Below are 19,567 nucleotides of genomic sequence, written 5' to 3'. Positions count from 1 at the left end.
CTCTCTGGTAGATTGACTGTTGTCTTTTTTATGTGTTCTTGGGAGCTTCTGAGTCACTTGTAGCCTTTTTCAGACATTTGTGCCAGCTCTCTCTGTCTCTCTGTCTCTGTCTCTCTCTCTCTCACACACACACACACAACCATTTGTGCCACAGGTTGGTTGATTCACGCTTGTAATTGTCTCCAAACAGAGGCCTCCGCTCTCTTCCTGAAGAAATGCCAATCCCTCCTGCCTTTCAGCCTGGGTGAGCCCACCTGCATTACTAAAAGTTACCACATCATTTGCCCTGGAAAACTCCACGGACCTCGAACAGATATTCAAAGTGTTTAGGGGTAAAATAAAATACCTTAACGGCACTGCCAAATAACTTGTGGGGAAGGAGCCTTAGAAGTCACTGCAGGCCTGACTGGAGGCCTATGAATCCTTGCAAAGTAAAATCCTTTTAGCACAGGATTCCTCCAGGCAACAGAAAAGTGCCCCTGAGTGTATAAAGATGGATGCGAGGCTGCTGTCCACACCTCGGGCCGCAGAACTTGTGCATTTTTTAAAACGGGGCCTAGCTTGTTTTTCCAGCTCAAAACTGAGACATGAAAATGGAATTTTTAGCCAGTAACTCATACATTTAGATTCCTGGTTTTTAGGTTTTGGAAAAAATGCACCTAGTTGTTTTCTTATTACAATACTGCTGGTTTTGTTCACCGGTCCATGTTTTTCTTGGACTGTGGTGGAGTGGAATGTTTTAAATTATGGGCTTTTGCTTTTTGCCCTCCGATGTCTACTAAATAAGTCCATCGTCTAATTCTAAAATTGTGAGGCAGCAAACATGCACTTGTAGCCAACAAAGCTACATTTTTATTCCAGAAAGGGTATTTCTGTTCTAAATTTACAGCAAAATAGCTCTGGAGACAAAGGCAGGATTTCGGCCAAACCAGACGTGCTTCTTTATAATGGCATGTGGCTTCCAATGCCTTGCTAAGTAGTCTACCTTGCTAAACGTTTCTCTTCATTATTACAGTCTACTGGAAGTGTTCTGAAGCCTCAGCTGATACGTATTAAAAAAAAAAAAGAAAAAAAAGACTGGCTATGTTTTGATTTAGCCCTTAAAACAAAGCTCAACAACAACAAAAAATAAACCCACCACTCTGCGGGATGAAGAAATCTGATATTATTTGGAATCAAAGACTAAGTCATATTTTAAGCTTTCGTTACCAACAATGTTACCAATCCAAAGTAGTCATAAATTAAATTTAAGTGAAATGGATTAAACCTCTCTTGGTACAGTAGAGCTAGCTACTGCAATTTGGCTAGACTCGCCGTCCCTCTCTTTCTACCATAATCCTTTTCATGCAAGGGGCTCAGGGTGGATGAGGCGTGACCTTCAGTGGCCCTTCCCTATCTGGGATTCCAGGACTCCACAGTTCTAAAACTGCTAGCTCCACTGAATCAGCGACTCTAAGCTTTTCGATTCTGTGCCTCTGTGTATCCCCGACACCATCACAGGCCTCGGGGTGCACTCCCAGCCTTCAAAAGAGGCCGTGGATCATGATGACGCAGAGAACCACGGTAAATACTACCTTCCCTTCTAAGTGGGCATCTAACTATTGATCCCAATCCCGCCAGTGACTGGGGAAATGAAAGTAAAATGAGAAGCAGCTATTAGGACCTTTGACTCCGAGTGGCTTATAAGTAAACAGCAACAATAAGACCAACGAAGCCACGAATATGCCATGGAAACTCTAAGACGTTTCCGAGTCATTATTTCTACGTAAGCCTTGGAAGAAAAAATTTAAATGTAGACTAAATCTTTCCCTTCTTCTAATGTCTTCCCTTTTATTTTTCTTTTAGAATTTGGTGTGCTGATCTACTGTTTGAAAAGTGTGAATTGGGAGGAGTGAGATTTTGTTGCTGTTTCCATGTCGGTGCTGGCGTGTCTTGGGGGCAGGGGGACTATTCAGTACCCGCCACCTCCCAGCACCCGCGTTAGCTTCAGTTAATCAAAGGCCAGCCTCTTGTTTGGTACACAAGCCAACAGGGCGCACACATACTTTCCTGTGTCATTAGAATGCCATATGAAACCAATTCCACTCACAAGGACTCCTTTCTTCAATCCTTGCTCTAAATCACATTTCCCCACTTTATATCTGCTATTTACAGATTAGTACTAGAATTTGGAATCCTGATAGAAAGCTCTATTATTGGGAGGGAGAAGGGGGAACCAGTCTAATGCTGGCAAAACACATTTTGCAGGATCTCACTGGTCTGCCCTGATATCTTCCTCGAGTGATTGTTTTTTGCTACCACTTTAGCTCCTGCTAGCTTTCCACCCTGGCTCTCACTTAAATGCTACCTCTGGTAGTCATAGTTCAGGCCGTTAAGTTGTCCACCAGTTATAGCTTCTCCCGAGGCCTCCCGTGCTTTCCTGGATGGTCATGACATTTGCCTGCTCTGACTTCAGGACCCACACCCAACTGTGCCATACTCAGTCCACTAAGGCTGGGACATCATGGAGTTCCTAGTCTTTTGATGCTAAGATGGAGGGGAGAAATTTTTCCTTAAGCCAAGAAGATGCTATAGGGTTCTAAACTTGGGTGTTTGTATAACATAATCAGGTTGACAGGTACTAGCTATCACCAAGTGTGATTTGAAAGATACAAAATTGCCCTCTTCTCCCCTCTTCTTCTAATACTGATCATGACCTAGGGTCTGGAATGCTCAACACTTGTCTTGACCCTGGGTCAACCTATAGACGGTCCTGTGGAAATGATGCAAATAAGCTTTCTGGGAAGCATGCATTAGCCTGACCTTGTTTTATATAGAATTATAAAGAATGGAATCTCAACATGTAGAATAGTCCCTCAGATGTTTCCTAGTCTATCTGCTCAAACTACCATAACCCCCAAGAAAAACTCCTCAGCTTTACATTGTTCTTCTTTTTTTTTAAATGTTTATTTGAGAGATAGTGCATAAGCAGAGGAAGGGCAGACTGAGAGGGGGACAGAGCATCCAAAGCAGGCTCTATGCTGACAGCAGACAGCCTGATGGGGATAGAACTCACGAGCCATGGGATCATGACTTGAGCCTAAGTTGGATGCTTAACCAACTGAGCCACCCAGGTGCCCCTGCACTGTTCTTACAAAGTCAACCCTGGTGTTAATAGCAATAATCTCTAGATGCTAAGGTCATGGCTGATTTTTAAATTCTTTTTTATAGTTTTGTTTTCATATGTTATAAAAATTCTGTAATGAGAAAATATTATTCAATTTCAGTAAAAGTAAACTTCATTGTTTTAAAAGTTGGAAAAGAAAATTCTTCTCTGTATGAGCCAAATTCTGCATCTGTAACATTTTCCCTCATGGGCTTTTGTTCTACCATTTGATCAATGAACATCCTTCCTTGTGAGAATCAGTCATATACCCTAAAGTACCAAGTGCATTCTTGCCTCCGCCTTTTCTAAATGTAACCACTTGAACTGCTCCTCAATTTGTAGAATTTCTGATTCCTTGATGATGATCTCTAGTCCACCAGCTATACATAATAGTGGTTTGGATCTGAATACAATACGGCTAATATGAGTTTGCTCAATACAGATAACAGCGTGGTATCACCTCCTTTAATTTAAGCAATCTATTTCTATAAATACAGCCTTTTAACTTTTTAGCAATCACAACACACCTTCAGTTTCTATTGATTTTGTCCATCTAAATTCTTAGGATATCCCCCAACACACACATACGTGAACAAGTTTTTTCAATCTTGTTATTGAGCAACTGATCTTTCAAAGCTAAGTAAAAGACATGGCATTCATCTTTTCACATTACCCCTTATACTCTGGGACTATTAATTTGGCCTTTTAATATTATTCTGACTCCTGGTCCCACCATCTGACCCTCAGAGATTACTCTGAGCTTTGCGTCATTTGTGAGTGTGATACTTCCGAACTGGCAAGCCTAAGACGGGTCAGGAGACTCACTACGTGGAGGGACTGGCCTCTAAGCTAACCCACGTGATCCTGAACTTGCTGGAAAGAATACTGGAGAGAAAATGTTAATTACCATATGCAAGTCTTAGTTTCCTCATGTCATGACTTTTCATTTAGTCTTTTTGAGATTATTACGAAAATTAAATAATTTGAAGATAATGCCTTGAAAAATGTCATATAGAGGGTGTATTTTAACATTGGCTCCACTTCATACTTTGGGAAAAGTGTTCAAATAGTTGGGACCCAATGCAACCATACAATAATCAGCCCCACATTTAGCTAAAAGCCTTGCAGAATGGTAGTCCTGCTCAGTCTCCCAGAATATAGAACACCCCTCAGACTTGCACTTGAAACATCATTTTTAACTGTCTTTCACTTTTTCACAATGGCCTTGTATCGATTATCACAATGTACAAAATTAAAGATGTAATTATTTATAATAATACTGGTATCTAATTTTTATGCAGGTTTTCTGGGTTTATAAGGTACTTTGGTATGCATACATCTGTTGCTTATAGCAACTCCATCCATCTCGGATTCCTAAGCCAATATTTACAGATTAGCAACCTGATACTTAAAGAATGTCAATGATGGGCTCAAAGCCACATAATCAATGACTGAATAGGAATAAAACCCAGGTCTTGTGATGGCTGGTTTTGCACTCTTACTTTCACCCCACCCAAGTTTATTTGGTTGTCAGAATGACTAAGTGTCCCAAGAGGTACATCTGAGTGGATCCCTATAAGAGGACTTGGTTTAATGCCAACGGGACACACTTCTTTATGACTTGTGAAGAATCACTTATCAGATTGGCCCAAAGACCAAAATTCTAAGAAGTAGATAAGTTGTCATGAGGGGGCAGGAGGAGGGACACGTCAAAGGTACAAGGAATCGATTTAGGCTAAGGTATGACAGCAACAACCCAGAAGATGAAGGTGGGCAAAGTGCTAAGGGCCAAGGAGCACTTAGGCACAATCTTTGTGAATACCACACCTGTTTCCCAAAGTCACTTCCATGTATAATTTTTAGATCCACACTCTTCTTCCCCAAATCTTAATATTACCCATGAGCTTCCCAATATTCTCCATGAGCCTTGGCTCACTCCTCCCAGGAATTCCGTCACTCACCTGCATGCATTTGCAAAGTAGCTGTTCACAGACTGTGCCAAGGAAAATACGTTCACAATGTGGCCACGGTCAGGGGCTGAAAGATGTGTTTTAATAGAGTGGTGCTCACGCTTTTTATTGCAAAGAACTACTTTTCATGTTTTCCCCTAAAGACCTCAAGAAGCCCGACAATGGCAGCAACAGACAATCAGAATTTCTGATTCACATGAGATATCCAGAATTACTGGACACAGTCAAAGAAATTCTTTCCCAAAGTGCAGAACCTGAACATATTTGTAGGCTGCTTGACCTTACTTTGGGCAAGTGTACACTTTTCACTAGGCTTATTTATTTATCTGAATATTTGTTTGTATGCACTCATGTCTCATTTCTTGCCACTGTTTGAAATGACTGTATAGCATAAATGCAAACAGTGAAATAAAAATAAAGTGAAATGAAAAATTAGGGAAATATGTGTATACACGAAAAATCATGATCAAGTGAAAGAAAATTATAAATGTGCAATCTTTAGGATCAGCATGAGTACCATGAAAGGGCACCTTACTTTACCAAGACTATCTTGCAACACAGGGCAAAAATGGAAATAAAGTCGATTCTTTGGTTTTCACTGTTGAAAGGGGGCCTCATTTTAGAGTTTTTGCAACGTTGGAAATACACCTGAGACGTCTGCTTTAACCTAATATTTTCAGACCTCAGAGCTTCTATACAATAAAGTCAAAGATTCATTCTTGTCTGGGCACCTGCTCCCCAGCCCTAACTAGTCCTTAATGAGTCCACGAGTGGTAACGGCAAGGGAAGCAGACCCCTGGACCACACAGCTCTCCTGTTTTCTCCCCTGAATTGGAATTTGCTGAGAGACGGCCTGACACCCGCCCCCACCCCACAGCCACAGGCAAACCTTATAAAAAGGGTGTGAAACCCAAGAAATCATTCCATCACTATGGTATATATACATAGGGGCTCATGTGTGCTAGAAACTGTGCCAGAATATTTACGTGTACAAATAGCCAACTTGCCAAAAGTTTAAAAAACCAGCGATAGAATTAATATTCATTCCTGGGCTTTGGGAAAGGGGGAGATTTCAATAAAAAGTGCTGAAGTGAGCTGAAAAATACAATAAACCAGGGGTCAGCACACTTTTTCTATAAAGTCTTGCAGATAGTAAATATTATAGATAGTAAATATTTTGGGCTTTGCAGGCCATACATTTCAGTCACAATTCTTAAACTCAGTCATTGTAGCACAAAAGCAGACATAAACAGTATATAAATGAATGGCTATGGCTTCCTTCCAATAACATTTTATTTACAAAAACAGGCCAGGGGCTGGATTTGGCCCACAGGCCACTGTTGGCGGACCCCTGCCATAAATGGAAAGAGAAATGACATGCTCTACCTTTGAACATGACCTTAAAAAAGCAACTCTAAGAGGTACCATGCATTAAGGACTCTGTTTGCTGGCCGTGAGTTTCCAGCACTTCCAACCAAAGAGTGTGTTCGTTCTCCACTTTTGCTTCTTTTCAAGCTTTTTCTAAAAGGTATTGAGCCTGACATTTTCTTTGCTACAAATGAATGAAGACTTGTGAGGCATGCCTCCCGGTTAACACTCTGGTGGCCCACCATCTGGCACACAGTAGGCACTTCATCTATTGACCTCTCACGATCCTTTTAAAAAATGCTGACTGCATGGGGCAGGGGGATATAATTATCTATGACTTCATCAGTGACTTCAGCTGAAATGTCAGCTGAACAGTAACCAGGGGCAGAGCCTGCATTTATCCTGTTCTCAGATACCTTAGATAGAATCATTCACCTACATATGCAACCCACGTATGCACATAAGACATGTTCCCTAAAGGTCTATGAGCTGTGGCATATCCAGAGGCAGGACCTCCCAAGCAAGACTTTGAAAAGACTAAGAAAAAAGGAATATTCAATCGGCTGGCCTTGGCCAACCAGCTTAAGCCTTTAGGCTGGATTCTGAGGAAATCAGGCTGTGGACTTATGACAACACTGAGCCTCAGTCTGAAAGTGCCTTGGACTGGATCACTGGTGGATTGGTTCATATTCAAGGGGCAAATTGCTGAGAAGGAAGAGTGTGACCTGGTGGATTGATTTTCAGACTTTGCTGGAAGCCCAATATATAAAATAGGCTAAGGCAGAAATGCTCTGGTTGAATCCCATCTACATGGACCCCTCCCCACCCCTGAGACCCCCGAGGCAACTCCACAGACTCTAGGAGAAACACATCAGAGAGCAACTTACAAATCATGGCTTCAGAATAAGTCTCAGGGCTATCATTGACTTGCTGTGTGACTCTGCTCAAGTCACTTTACTTCTGAGTATGATTTTCCCTAACTATAAAATGAAGTTAATAGAAATATGCTTTGTTTCACCTCAGTAATATTTTGCCTCCTTATATCACTAAATCTAGTGGTCCTCATTGTGATTACATTTGGACCATCAGAAAATGGCCTCTCCACCATGATACCAGTAGAAATATTTAGGGTGGGGGGAAAGAAAGGATGACTCTATATTATATAATAATCTTATCAGCTCAAAGCACAATTCTTTGTACAACTCATAACTTGAAGCAATTGTTTCTACTTTAAAATCTTTGCATTACAGGAACTCTGTTGGGAGAAAATTAAACATTTTTCCTGTTAAGATAGTTCCAAGTAAATGAAATGTTTTCTTCACAAAATGATTTTAACAGTATCATTGCTTTGCAATGAGGTATCTGAAGTTTTTTTCTTTTTTAAATGTTCACCAACATTCTTTTAAATTTGATGGAGTTTTTGTTTGTTTACAAGATGGCAAGTGCATCTTCACTGTGCAAAATCCAAAATTACATAAAGGTATACAAAAGACAACAAAAATCTGAAAAACAAATGAATCACAACAAAATCTGTCATGATCCAGAGAAACCACCATCAGGCTTAAGTCGAACATTTTTCTAGACTCCACAATATCAGATGCTTGTTTTTCACCCAACAATATTATATAGACATATATACGTTTTTAAGGGTAACATAGGTTTTAAATGGAATCTGAAAAACCATTCGATAGAATGATAATTCCATAGGATTAGCTTTAACCTGTATGCTATTGTATGGATGCACCAACTTTTACTTCCATACTTCATTTTCTCTGGATATTTGGATTGTTTCTACTATTTCACCATTATACTCAACTCTTCAATAAACATGCCTATGTAGCTGAATTCTTTCAAATTATCCCTATAGAGTAAGTTGATATTAAAAGGATCATAGGACATATGGGTTTTAAATCGTTATATATCCTATCATCCATGTGGGTTGTATAAACTTTGACACCTATCAACTTATACTTGAATGTCCCCATTTTCCTACATACTTGCCAACCCTGGATATCATCTCCATTTTCCCTCTTCCCCTATCTGATATGGAACAATGAAAGTATGTAATTGATTGTATATGTATTTATTTTATTGGAGGTTAAATTGAAATACTTCTGATGTTTATGGGCTATTCAAATTATTTCCTCAATGCCCGCCTGTTTTGTACCCAACTTACCATTGAATTATATGATATTCTTCCTTTTTTTTTAAGTTTATTTCTTTTTTTTCCCAATATATGAAATTTATTGTCAAAATGGTTTCCATACAACACCCAGTGCTCATCCCAAAAGGTGCCCTCCCCAATACCCATCACCCACCCTCCCCTCCCTCCCATCCCCCATCAACCCTCAGTTTGTTCTCAGTTTTTAACAGTCTCTCATGCTTTGGCTCTCTCCCACTCTAACCTCTTTTTTTTTTCTTTCCTTCCCCTTCCCCATGGGTTTATGTCAAGTTTCTCAGGATCCACATAAGAGTGAAAACATATGGTATCTGTCTTTCTCTGTATGGCTTATTTCACTTAGCATCACACTCTCCAGTTCCATCCACGTTGCTACAAAGGGCCATATTTCGTTCTTTCTCATTGCCCTGTAGTACTCCATTGTGTATATAAACCACAATTTCTTTATCCATTCATCAGTTGATGGACATTTAGGCTCTTTCCATAATTTGGCTATTGTTGAGAGTGCCGCTATAAACATTGGGGTACAAGTGCCCCTATGCATCAGTACTCCTGTATCCCTTGGGTAAATTCCTAGCAGTGCTACTCCTGGGTCATAGGGTAGGTCTATTTTTAATTTTCTGAGGAACCTCCACACTGTTTTCCAGAGTGGCTGCACCAATTTGCATTCCCACCAACAGTGCAAGAGGGTTCCCGTTTCTCCACATCCTCTCCAGCATCTACAGTCTCCTGATTTGTTCATTTTGGCCACTCTGACTGGCGTGAGGTGATATCTGAGTGTGGTTTTGATTTGTATTTCCCTGATGAGGAGCGACGTTGAGCATCTTTTCATGTGCCTGTTGGCTATCCGGATGTCTTCTTTAGAGAAATGTCTATTCATGTTTTCTGCCCATTTCTTCACTGGGTTATTTGCTTTTCGGGTGTGGAGTTTGGTGAGCTCTTTATAGATTTTGGATACTAGCCCTTTGTCTGATATGTCATTTGCAAATATCTTTTCCCATTCTGTTGGTTGCCTTTTAGTTTTGTTGGTTGTTTCCTTTGCTGTGCAGAAGCTTTTTATCTTCATAAGGTCCCAGTAATTCATTTTTGCTTTTAATTCCCTTGCCTTTGGGGATGTGTCGAGTAAGACATTGCTATGGCTGAGGTCAGAGAGGTCTTTTCCTGCTTTCTCCTCTAGGGTTTTGATGGTTTCCTGTCTCACATTCAGGTCCTTTATCCATTTTGAGTTTATTTTTGTGAATGGTGTGAGAAAGTGTTCTAGTTTCAACCTTCTGCATGTTGCTATCCAGTTCTCCCAGCACCATTTGTTAAAGAGACTGTCTTTTTTCCATTGGATGTTCTTTCCTACTTTGTCAAAGATGAGATGGCCATACGTTTGTGGGTCTAGTTCTGGGGTTTCTATTCTATTCCATTGGTCTATGTGTCTGTTCTTGTGCCATAAGTTTATTTCTTTTGAGAGAAACAGAAAGAGAGAGAGAGAGAGAGAGAGAGAGAGAGAGGACAAGCAGGGGAGGGCAGGAGGGCAGAGAGAGAGGGAGAGAGAGAATCCCAGGCAGGCCACGCACTGCTAGCACAGAGCCCGACTCAGGGCTCAAACTCACAAACCACAAGATCATGACCTGAGCCAAAACCAACAGTCGGACGCTTAACTGACTGAGCCACTCAAGTGCCCCTATATGGTATTTTTCTTAATTGAGAATGTTTCAATTTTATTTCTGAATCGTGACTTTATATATCTTTCTCTATACAGAAATGTTTACCATAGTGCATCTATTTCTTTATGGTTTATGAGTTTTGTGCTATGGCCTCTCTATCCCTAAAAAAATAATATTTGAATATAATATCAATTTTTAATATTTATAACTTTAATTTTTAAATTTAAATAAGAGCCATCTGAAATTATTTTTATATAAAACAAAGTATTAATTTACCTTTATTGTTTTTACTGATCATTTTTTTCACTGTTAACACTATTTGTTAAACAGTGTATATTTCTTATCACTGATCTGAAATACCATTTTACCATATAAACACATTCCCATATTTATTTAAATCTACTTCTGAGCTAATCAATCATAGCTAACTGAACTTTCTAGCCTAATGTAATACCACATTATTTTAATTAATATAGCTTTATATTTTTCAAACAAACTTTTTGTATGGTATTGTTCTTCCTAAATCTGTGTATTTAAACTCCCAGGGATAACTTTTAGAGTAATTTTAACAAGTTTCTAGTACCAATAGAGTGGGCAAGTTGTTTTGGACTTTGTTAAATTTAATTTTTTAACAGACTCTTTACAACAGTAAGACTATTAATGTCACAACAAGGACATACCTTCCTTTATTCACATTTTTATGTTGCTCAGTATTGCATATCCATTTTCTTAAAGCACACCTCACATTTTTCTTGTTGGATTTATGTATTTCATGGTCTTCTGCTACAATAAGTGGGATTTTTATCACATTATATTTGCTGTTTATTGCTGAGATATAAGAAAGCTGTTGTCTCTTTTTATGTAAATCTTTCAATGATCCTCTTAACTGAACACTTGAGATTTCCTAATAGTTTATTGACTACTTTGAGTTTTCCAGTCATACAACCATATGATCTGAAGCAATGATTGCCATTTCCTTTCTAATATTTATATGCACAGTATTCCATAATCATAGTGGAGATGGTTGACATACTAATTTTCTATGGCTGCCATGACCATCTACTACAAATTTAGCAGTTTAAAACCTACACAAATTTGCTATCTTACAGATCTATAGGCTGGAAGTCCAACACAAGTATCACTAGGCAAAAACCAAGGCATTGGGGGACTGCATTCTTTCTGGTGGCTGTAGTCTGAGGCCACCCACACTGCTTGGCTTACGGCTCTTCCTCTATCTTGAAAGTCAGCAACACTGCATCTCATAGTGACTTTCTTCTGCAGTCACCTCTTCCTCTGACTCAAGCACAGAGATTCTTTCCTCAGCTGTGTCCAATTTACTAATGCACCCAACAAAGGCATTCTTTATTTCTGTTACCATGTTTTTGATCTCTAGCATTTCTTTCTGCTTCTCTCTTATGATTACTCTCTGCTTACATCGTCCATCTGTTATAACATGCTTTCTACTTTATCCATCAGGGCCCTTGGCATATTAATCATAGTTGTTGGAAATACCTGGTCTGATAACTCCAACAACCCTGCCACATCTGCTTCTGATACCTGCTCTGTCTCTTCAAATTGTATTTTTTTGCCTTTTAGTATGCCTTGTAATTTTTTCTCAATAGCCAGACTCGATGTGCTGGGTAAAAAGAACTGTGGTAATATGGGCCTGCAGTAATGTACAGGTGTGTAATAAGTGTGAGATGTGGGGGGAGGGGAATCACAATCCTGTGATTACTGCTCAGTTTTACATGAGCCTGTGCCCCTGAACTGTGAATTTCACAAGTGTTTCTGAGTTTTTCCTCCCTCCTTATGTAGGAGAGGATTGCTAGGGTGGTTGGGGTTGGGTCTTTCCCTTTCCCCTGGTCAGTTAGGCACTGATAATACTTCATAGGTTAGGCTTTAGTTTACCTGTTTCTACTGAGGGCAGGTCTTGCTAAGAACAGAATGTTCTGGTTCCTTTTTCCACCCCCCTGCCAGAAGCATGAAGGGATTTTTCTCCAATATTTACTGTGGGAACCTGGTCAAGCTCCTGAAGGTGAATCTCATAAAATTGCAGAGTCTCTTATGATTGGTTCCCCCTGGATTTTTTAAAGCTCAGAGCTGTCCATGCTGAGCTCCCATTAATTCATCAGTTACAGTTCAGGTTTTCCTCTCTGGCCCTGTTTCCCACTGAGGTTTCCCTGTGAGTCTCTGCTGTGGTAAGCCATTACTCCCTGTATTCACCTGACTGTCTCTCCAATCTTGGGAGCAGTGGTTTGTCCTGTGTCTTCACCTCTCCTAGGAATCCTAGAAGAGTTCTTGATTTTTCAATCTATTCAGTTTTTTCCTTATTTAGGATGGAGTGGTGACCTCCAAGCTCCTTACATATGGAACCAGAATCCTCTCCAAGATTCTGAATTACATTAGAGGATGCCATAGTATTAACCCATGCTTGCCCTCTTGGCATAAACAATTCTTGACCATGGTATAGAATGTAAGATCCATGAGAGATAAGAATATTATCTGTTATAGTCACTGTTATATTCCTAGAACATGAATATAATAGCTCAATGAATATTTGGTAAATTAATGTAACTGAATTGGTAATATTTAACTTGTTTTGGATTTTTATATCCATATTTACAAATAAGATCAAACTATATTTTTCACAACCAAATATATTAACAGTCCTCAATTCTACCTTCTCCCCATGACAAAATAACGAACGAAATGTAATTACTCTGGGACACTCTGGGATTTTCCACCCAATCGATTATAATGTTATTTTTAATATGCTGTTATCATTTTGTTTTTAATTTTAATATTATTTTTCTTTAAAAATTATACCATTTACAAACCATTTCTAACTATAATTGCAACAATTTTTCACATATAATTATATGTTTATCAGACTTAATGCTCAATTCAACATTTTAATACTCAGATTTCCCCTGGCTGTCTGAGTTATATCTTTAAGTAGACTTTTCAGGAAGAGTACACGAATAAGATATTTCCCCAAACATTTTCTATTTGAGAATACTTTTCTGTTGGTTTTCTATATTGGTGGCAGCTTAACTAGTTATAGGACTTTTGTTTCTTGCACAATTCTGTTCTGGCATCCTGAGTGCAACCTAATTTATTCTTCCCCCTTGGTAGCTTAAAGTTTAAAAGGTACTTCCAGCTTTCTTTGAAACCTAACAGCATCACTAGACTCTATTTGAGAGGTTTTTGTTCTCTGTTAAGTTTCCTGCAACAGGGGCCTTCAGATTAGAAAATCAGTTATTTCTTCAAATCTGAAGTTTTCTTCTCTTAGGTCTTAGAATCACATTTCTATTTCATTTACAGTGCTTCTATTCTTCAAATATCATGTTTTGCTCTGCAAGGTCTGTACTCTGTATTCTGTTATCATCTTGGTGAATATACTTTCACCTTTTCTGATCAGTTCTTCACCCTGTTATTTTCTCAGTGCTGTCTCCACACCACTGACTTGATATTTTTAGATATTAGTTTTGGTCCTTGGAAGTGAATGCTTTATATTCAAATTTATGGTATATTATTTTTCACTTCAATTCCTTTCTTTATGGGTATCAGCTCCTTTCTGTTTTAATCAGCTACAAAATTATCAATATACCTCACATTATATAAAGTCTATGTTTTACTTGAGAATGTGAAGTGGATGTAATTAAAATGTTCCTCTATTTTTTGAGTATGCCTTCTTTCAAAGTGTACTCTATGTTTTTCATGTTATGTTCCATTTATTCATGGATTTATTTCTGCTAATTCTTATGGTGGTTTCTTATTGCAGGGATTTCTTTTCACTCACCTTTGAACAGAGTCATTGTATCTGAAGCTGTTCCTTTCCCAAGTTAGTGTGGATTTCCTGTTGCCTTGAGCACTATGTGATCCTTTTCTTTGGAATATGAGCTGGAGCACTGGATGTTTTTTATTTATTTGTTTTATTTTTTTTCCCTCTAGCCACACAAGTGCCCAAAGGGTGTGGACAAGGAGCTGGGGCTTTGTGTAACCACAATTAGGGAATTTTGTCTCTGCTCTTTTTTTCTGTAATTTTTGGAAATGACTGAGGATAGCACCACCATATTGGTGACTCAGTTCCTCTGTCTTGTGGAGGAACCGGGAGAGGTAAGCTTTGGGCTTGGGCTTGCTCCTCTCTCACGGTGACTGGCTATAAGAAAGTGTTATCCTTGTTTCTCACTTGCTTTCGATTTGAGTCTGCCATGCATTGATCTCCACACCCTAATGAGCTTATGTTTGCTGTTGCTGGATCAGCCCAAACAAGGAATCCTAAGAAATGATTTCTCCATGCCTCTCATACCAGTTGCCCTGCCAGAGGTCAAAGGAAAAGCTGGCAGAAATTCCAGCCCAGGCTTCATAGTGCTTTTTAAAATCAACAATGGGAAAAAGCTTCTTCCCAGGCAGTAGTCCCCACTTTTTCCCTGCAAGGACCTGCATTTCAAACTTAATCTCTTCAAATCTGAAATAGTTTTTCTTCCTTCATGCCAGGCATTGTTTTTTAATTCTGTCCAAATTGTTCTGCATCTGAAAATCACTTTTTTTTTTTTTAAATTTTTTTTTTTCAACGTTTTTTATTTATTTTTGGGACAGAGAGAGACAGAGCATGAACGGGGGAGGGGCAGAGAGAGAGGGAGACACAGAATCTGAAACAGGCTCCAGGCTCCGAGCCATCAGCCCAGAGCCTGACGCGGGGCTCGAACTCACAGACCGCGAGATCGTGACCTGGCTGAAGTCGGACGCTTAACCGACTGCGCCACCCAGGCGCCCCATCTGAAAATCACTTTTTACAACACTCAGGGTATGATACTAGAATACTCTAGTTCTGGGTATATTTCCTTCATTTTTTTTTTTTTTTCATTCTTGTTCATTTTGGAAGAAGGGAGTTTTAGGATGTCTTTCATCAATGTTATTTATATTATAATTCCAAAGCCTTTCTTTTCTTCTTTTTTTTATTCTTCAGTTCAACCTGTATTGTTTTACATTGTACTTTAATAAAATTAGATTGTACTCAGAAACATACCATCATTTTTTCACTTTCTGTTGATGACTCAGACTCACTATATAACCTTCTTCATATCACTTCACCTCTCCGGACTAGTTTGCATCAGGTGCTCTCACAGTGCCAGAAGTCGATGAAATGGTAAACAGTAAACCTTGATTTCTCAAAATTCTCATCATCCTTGATTTCTGGACTGCCCAAGAAGGGGTTGGAAGAGCAGGAAGGTGTTGGATTCTAACCTATAACTAAATCATCCTGGATCCGAGAGCACACAAACTGTGAACAGCACAGGGGATACATCTTGACACTTCAGCAGTCTGACAAACAATCCCAAATGAAAACAATGGTTCAGATTTCAGCCACTGGCCTGGAAAGTTAACACATCCACCTGGCAAGACTCCTGAAATAGTGGCAAAAGGAGAAGGCTCTGAATCTGAAATTCACATCTAAAAATATGTATTATTTGAGAGTTGTGGAGAAACTTGATCCAACGAAAATCATTCCACTGTCCTTTGGCACTGATTCATTGGGAGTCAATCACGGCCAATCCAACCTTATCTAAATATAGTTTAAGAAAATAGGCAAATATCTATCCCAAGAATTTTATAGAACCCAATCCTGTTTTATAAGCAGCTCCATCCCCAAGGATGAGAAACAGGCTGCTGTGCTCCACAAAGATCTCATCTTATTTCACTTATCCAAAAAATGAAGCCAGACTCTCTAACCCTGTCAGTAAAGGATGCAGGGCCTTTAGATTTCTTGACTGACAAGATTCCATAGAGCATGGCATTCTTGTGGTCTAAGTGGTCATAAAAAAGCAGAGAAAGTCAGAGGAGAAGGTGGCAACGAGAACCAAGTTGGAAGTCAGGCAAGGCCTGGAGGGAAACCTGTGCTTCAGTGCTGGCTGAATTGATAGTTTGTTTTGAAACTGATGTCCTGGTAACCCTGAGGTCAACTGGAGTCTCCCTGACTCTTTACAGTCTAGACAAAAATGAGTCAAAATCTCATTTCATATCTTGTGTGAGTCTCTTGCAAATCCCCAAGGGACTTAGGTACTTTGGTCATATTTGCCTTGGGGTTTCTACTCTTGTGGATGTGGTCTCTTTTCTGTATCAACTCAGACCTGACATTCATCTTCTTTATGAAATTTCACTAAAAACTGATTCTCCCAAAGCACTTGTGATTTGGGGGTGGGGCTGAAATGAAGGAGGGTTTCCATCACAGCTGAGTTAATCACTTCAAATTAGCTATTAGGCATGCCCATTCCAAAAATCACCTTTACCATTCCACTATGAGGGGTATCCTCTGGCCACTCCCTACATGGTTTCCCATAGTCTGTATTAGGGCAAACTATGTGCTATAACAAACAACCTCAGTGTCTCAGAGGCTTAAAGAAAAAAAAAAAACTTTCTTACTCACACAGTCAGTTGCATATTTAGAGGGAAGTCTTACATAGTGACCCAAGAATTGAATCTCCTTTTCTCTAGAGATTCCATCTCAGAGTTCTCCTCTGAATCTTCTGTATCCAATTAAGAGACAAGGAAATGAGTGTGGAGAATTGAGCATGCAGAACCATACTGGATGTTTCAGAGGCCAAGCCAAGAACTGGCACACATTATTTCTGCTCACATTTCATTGGACAGAACTTAGTCACGTGGCCCCACACAAACTGTAGAGGAAGCTGGGAAATGCAGTCATAAGCGGTTCCAGAAGGGACATGCAGCATGGTTTCTGCTATATCATCTTTTTAATCCTCCCTCATACGTCTCTCTTTCCTTTTTCCTTCCCTCCATACCTCTCATTATCTCATACAGAATAATTTAAGCATTCTTTTGTTCTTTGGTAACGTTCTTTCCCACCAAGCATGGACATGACTGCAGAATGCTACTCAGTACAGCAGGCATTACCACCAGTGTTGGCCTAAAAATTCAAATCTATCCACCATATAATCCAATGATCTCATTTCACAGATTTTGTTAGTGGAGGAGCTTAAATCTGAATCAGTATCTTGAGCTCAGCACTCTTTTACACCATGAACTGCCATCTCTTCAGTTAGACTGTGAGTGCAACATCAGATGAAAGCTGCTGCTGCATCCACCTCCCAACCAGCCTCAGCACCTGGCACAGAGAAAGATATATGTCAAGGTGACAGGATACTCAATGACTGTTGAGTGGAGCAATATACTCAATAGGTCACCAGACAGGATGTTCTACTTTGGTGGCCATGAAATGCCTCCAAGGGAATACCATTCCATTTTCCTTGGTTTATTTGAGGCCAGTTGGAAACAATAGAGCATCTTTTGACCAATTAAAAATGTTGCCCATAAACTGTGAAAGTTTTCATGGCATTCTTCAGACAAGAGCACCATTTTATAGCCAAGTTTCTGAACATGTTTTTTCAAAGGAGATTTTATCGTGGAAAATGTGACAACAAAACTCCAGGGGCAGGAACATGCTCTTGTAATTACTCCTCCAGACACAATGAAACCAAACCAAGTTAATTATTTATCAAAACCAACCCACTCTCTGGAAACATCTTTGTTTTGGCAGAATTTTCTCTATTCTCCAGGAAATAGGTCAACAGTTTTTCCTCCCACACTGTTTTATCATAGCATCTGACTTTCAGAATTAGCCATGTCAAGTGTAGAGACATTTGCCAAGCACCCAGGTGGGCTGGCAAGAGTGCAACAAGAGTCCTGGGGTTTCTGTTTCCTAGATTCTTCCTGTGTCAGCATTTCTCATGAACAGGAGTGAGCCAGAAAGAGATGGAAACCAAAGATTGTTTAAGTATCTACCATATGTCAGGCCCTCTAAGGGGCGCAATATTACATTGTTTTGATTAATCCCATGAGATAGTTATGAGTATGTCCATTTTACAGATAATGGAATTAAGCTCAGAGTGCTTAAATGATTTTTCTCACATCATTCTCATATATATAACTTCATTTACATGGTTTTCTATGTCTGATAAGAAGGAGTATAAACTGTGTAAACAAAGTTGCTATTAGACCAAGACTTGATCTTGGTGATTTAAGGAATCCTGTGGGGCCAGATTTGAGCAATGACATCAGATATACCAAATGAGTTCATCTGTATGAATTTGGCAATTCTGATGTCATTACTCCAATTTTGTCCTACAAATGTCCCTAAATTCCCAAGGTATATTATTTACCCTTGTCCTGCCCAGGGCTATCCCTTCCCAGGTCCAGAGTAGTCTGTTTGAATCAGATGCAAGAAAAGAAAGATGAGAAAGGTAGGCAAGAAACAGAAGGGGATACTAGAGAAGAAAATATGAGGCTAGAATTGAACCTTGAGACTTTGTAGACTTTTAAAAATTTTGCTGTGAGCTATTTGGTTCCGTAGCAAAAGCACTGAACTATGAGTAAGGAGATTTGGGTATGGAGCTGGCTCTGTTGCTCTTCACTGTTTTAGCTCAGGTAAGCCTGTCTGGACCTCAGCTTTCCCTTCTGGTTATAATCAGTATGAATTTCTCCACACTCTCTGGGCCAGGTTCCTTCATATCTCTTTCATTTCTCCAAATTCAATTTTGAACAGGCTAGTTTCTAGCCACCATATACAGAGATATTCAGCATCATACCTTGGGCACGCTACCCTTCAATTTTCTAAGAATCTTGAGGGTTCACACAGTCTACACAGGGTCTATAAGACAAGCCAATTATGAGCAAGGGCTGCCATGTCTGCTCTTTAGCTGCCAGCCATGCTGGCAAAGCTTCTTCCTCCCACATGGCACCACTGTAAAGCCCTGGCCCAGTTCCTTGTCCCTGGCATTGCTGGTGCATGGCAAATAATGTCCAGCTTGTCTCATCTCTGGCACAGGGCAATGTGATTCTTCAAGGAAGGGTGGATCCTACGTGATTCCATTCCTACAAGACCACCTTGACCCAAGGATCTGCTCCTCAGTGTATGTTGCATGTGGTAGTTCTTCAAGGCCAGTCTTTGCAATCACACACAGCCATCCCACCTTCATTCTGTCCAGCCCCAGAGATGCTGTGCTCACGAATGGACCATAATACACAAATAGATAAAGTTTTCTGGGCTTAATGTCAAAGACTAAGCATTGTTCAAGATCCCTGAGCCCTTTTTCATAGATTCAGTACATCTAGGGTAGGACTTGGATCCCATAGATGATTCTGGTACAGCATGTTTTGGGTCCCCAAATTGGAGAAACAGTGATTTAGAAACACACGCAAAAAGCCTATTTACCTTCATAATTTATGT

General features: G+C 39.7%; 1 long non-coding RNA gene across 1 annotated transcript in view; it reads right to left on the bottom strand.

Moving 5' to 3' along the window:
* Positions 1 to 19,567, bottom strand: part of LOC132661499 (uncharacterized) — a 78,690-nt gene that overhangs the window by 34,069 nt on the left and 25,054 nt on the right. The gene's annotated exons all lie outside the window — the stretch shown is intronic.

Source organism: Panthera onca, chromosome D1 (genome assembly GCF_046562875.1).
Source record: "Panthera onca isolate mPanOnc1 chromosome D1, mPanOnc1 haplotype 2, whole genome shotgun sequence".
In the NCBI taxonomy this organism is placed as follows: Eukaryota; Metazoa; Chordata; class Mammalia; order Carnivora; family Felidae; genus Panthera; species Panthera onca.
This window is presented reverse-complemented; position numbering and strand designations above follow the sequence as displayed.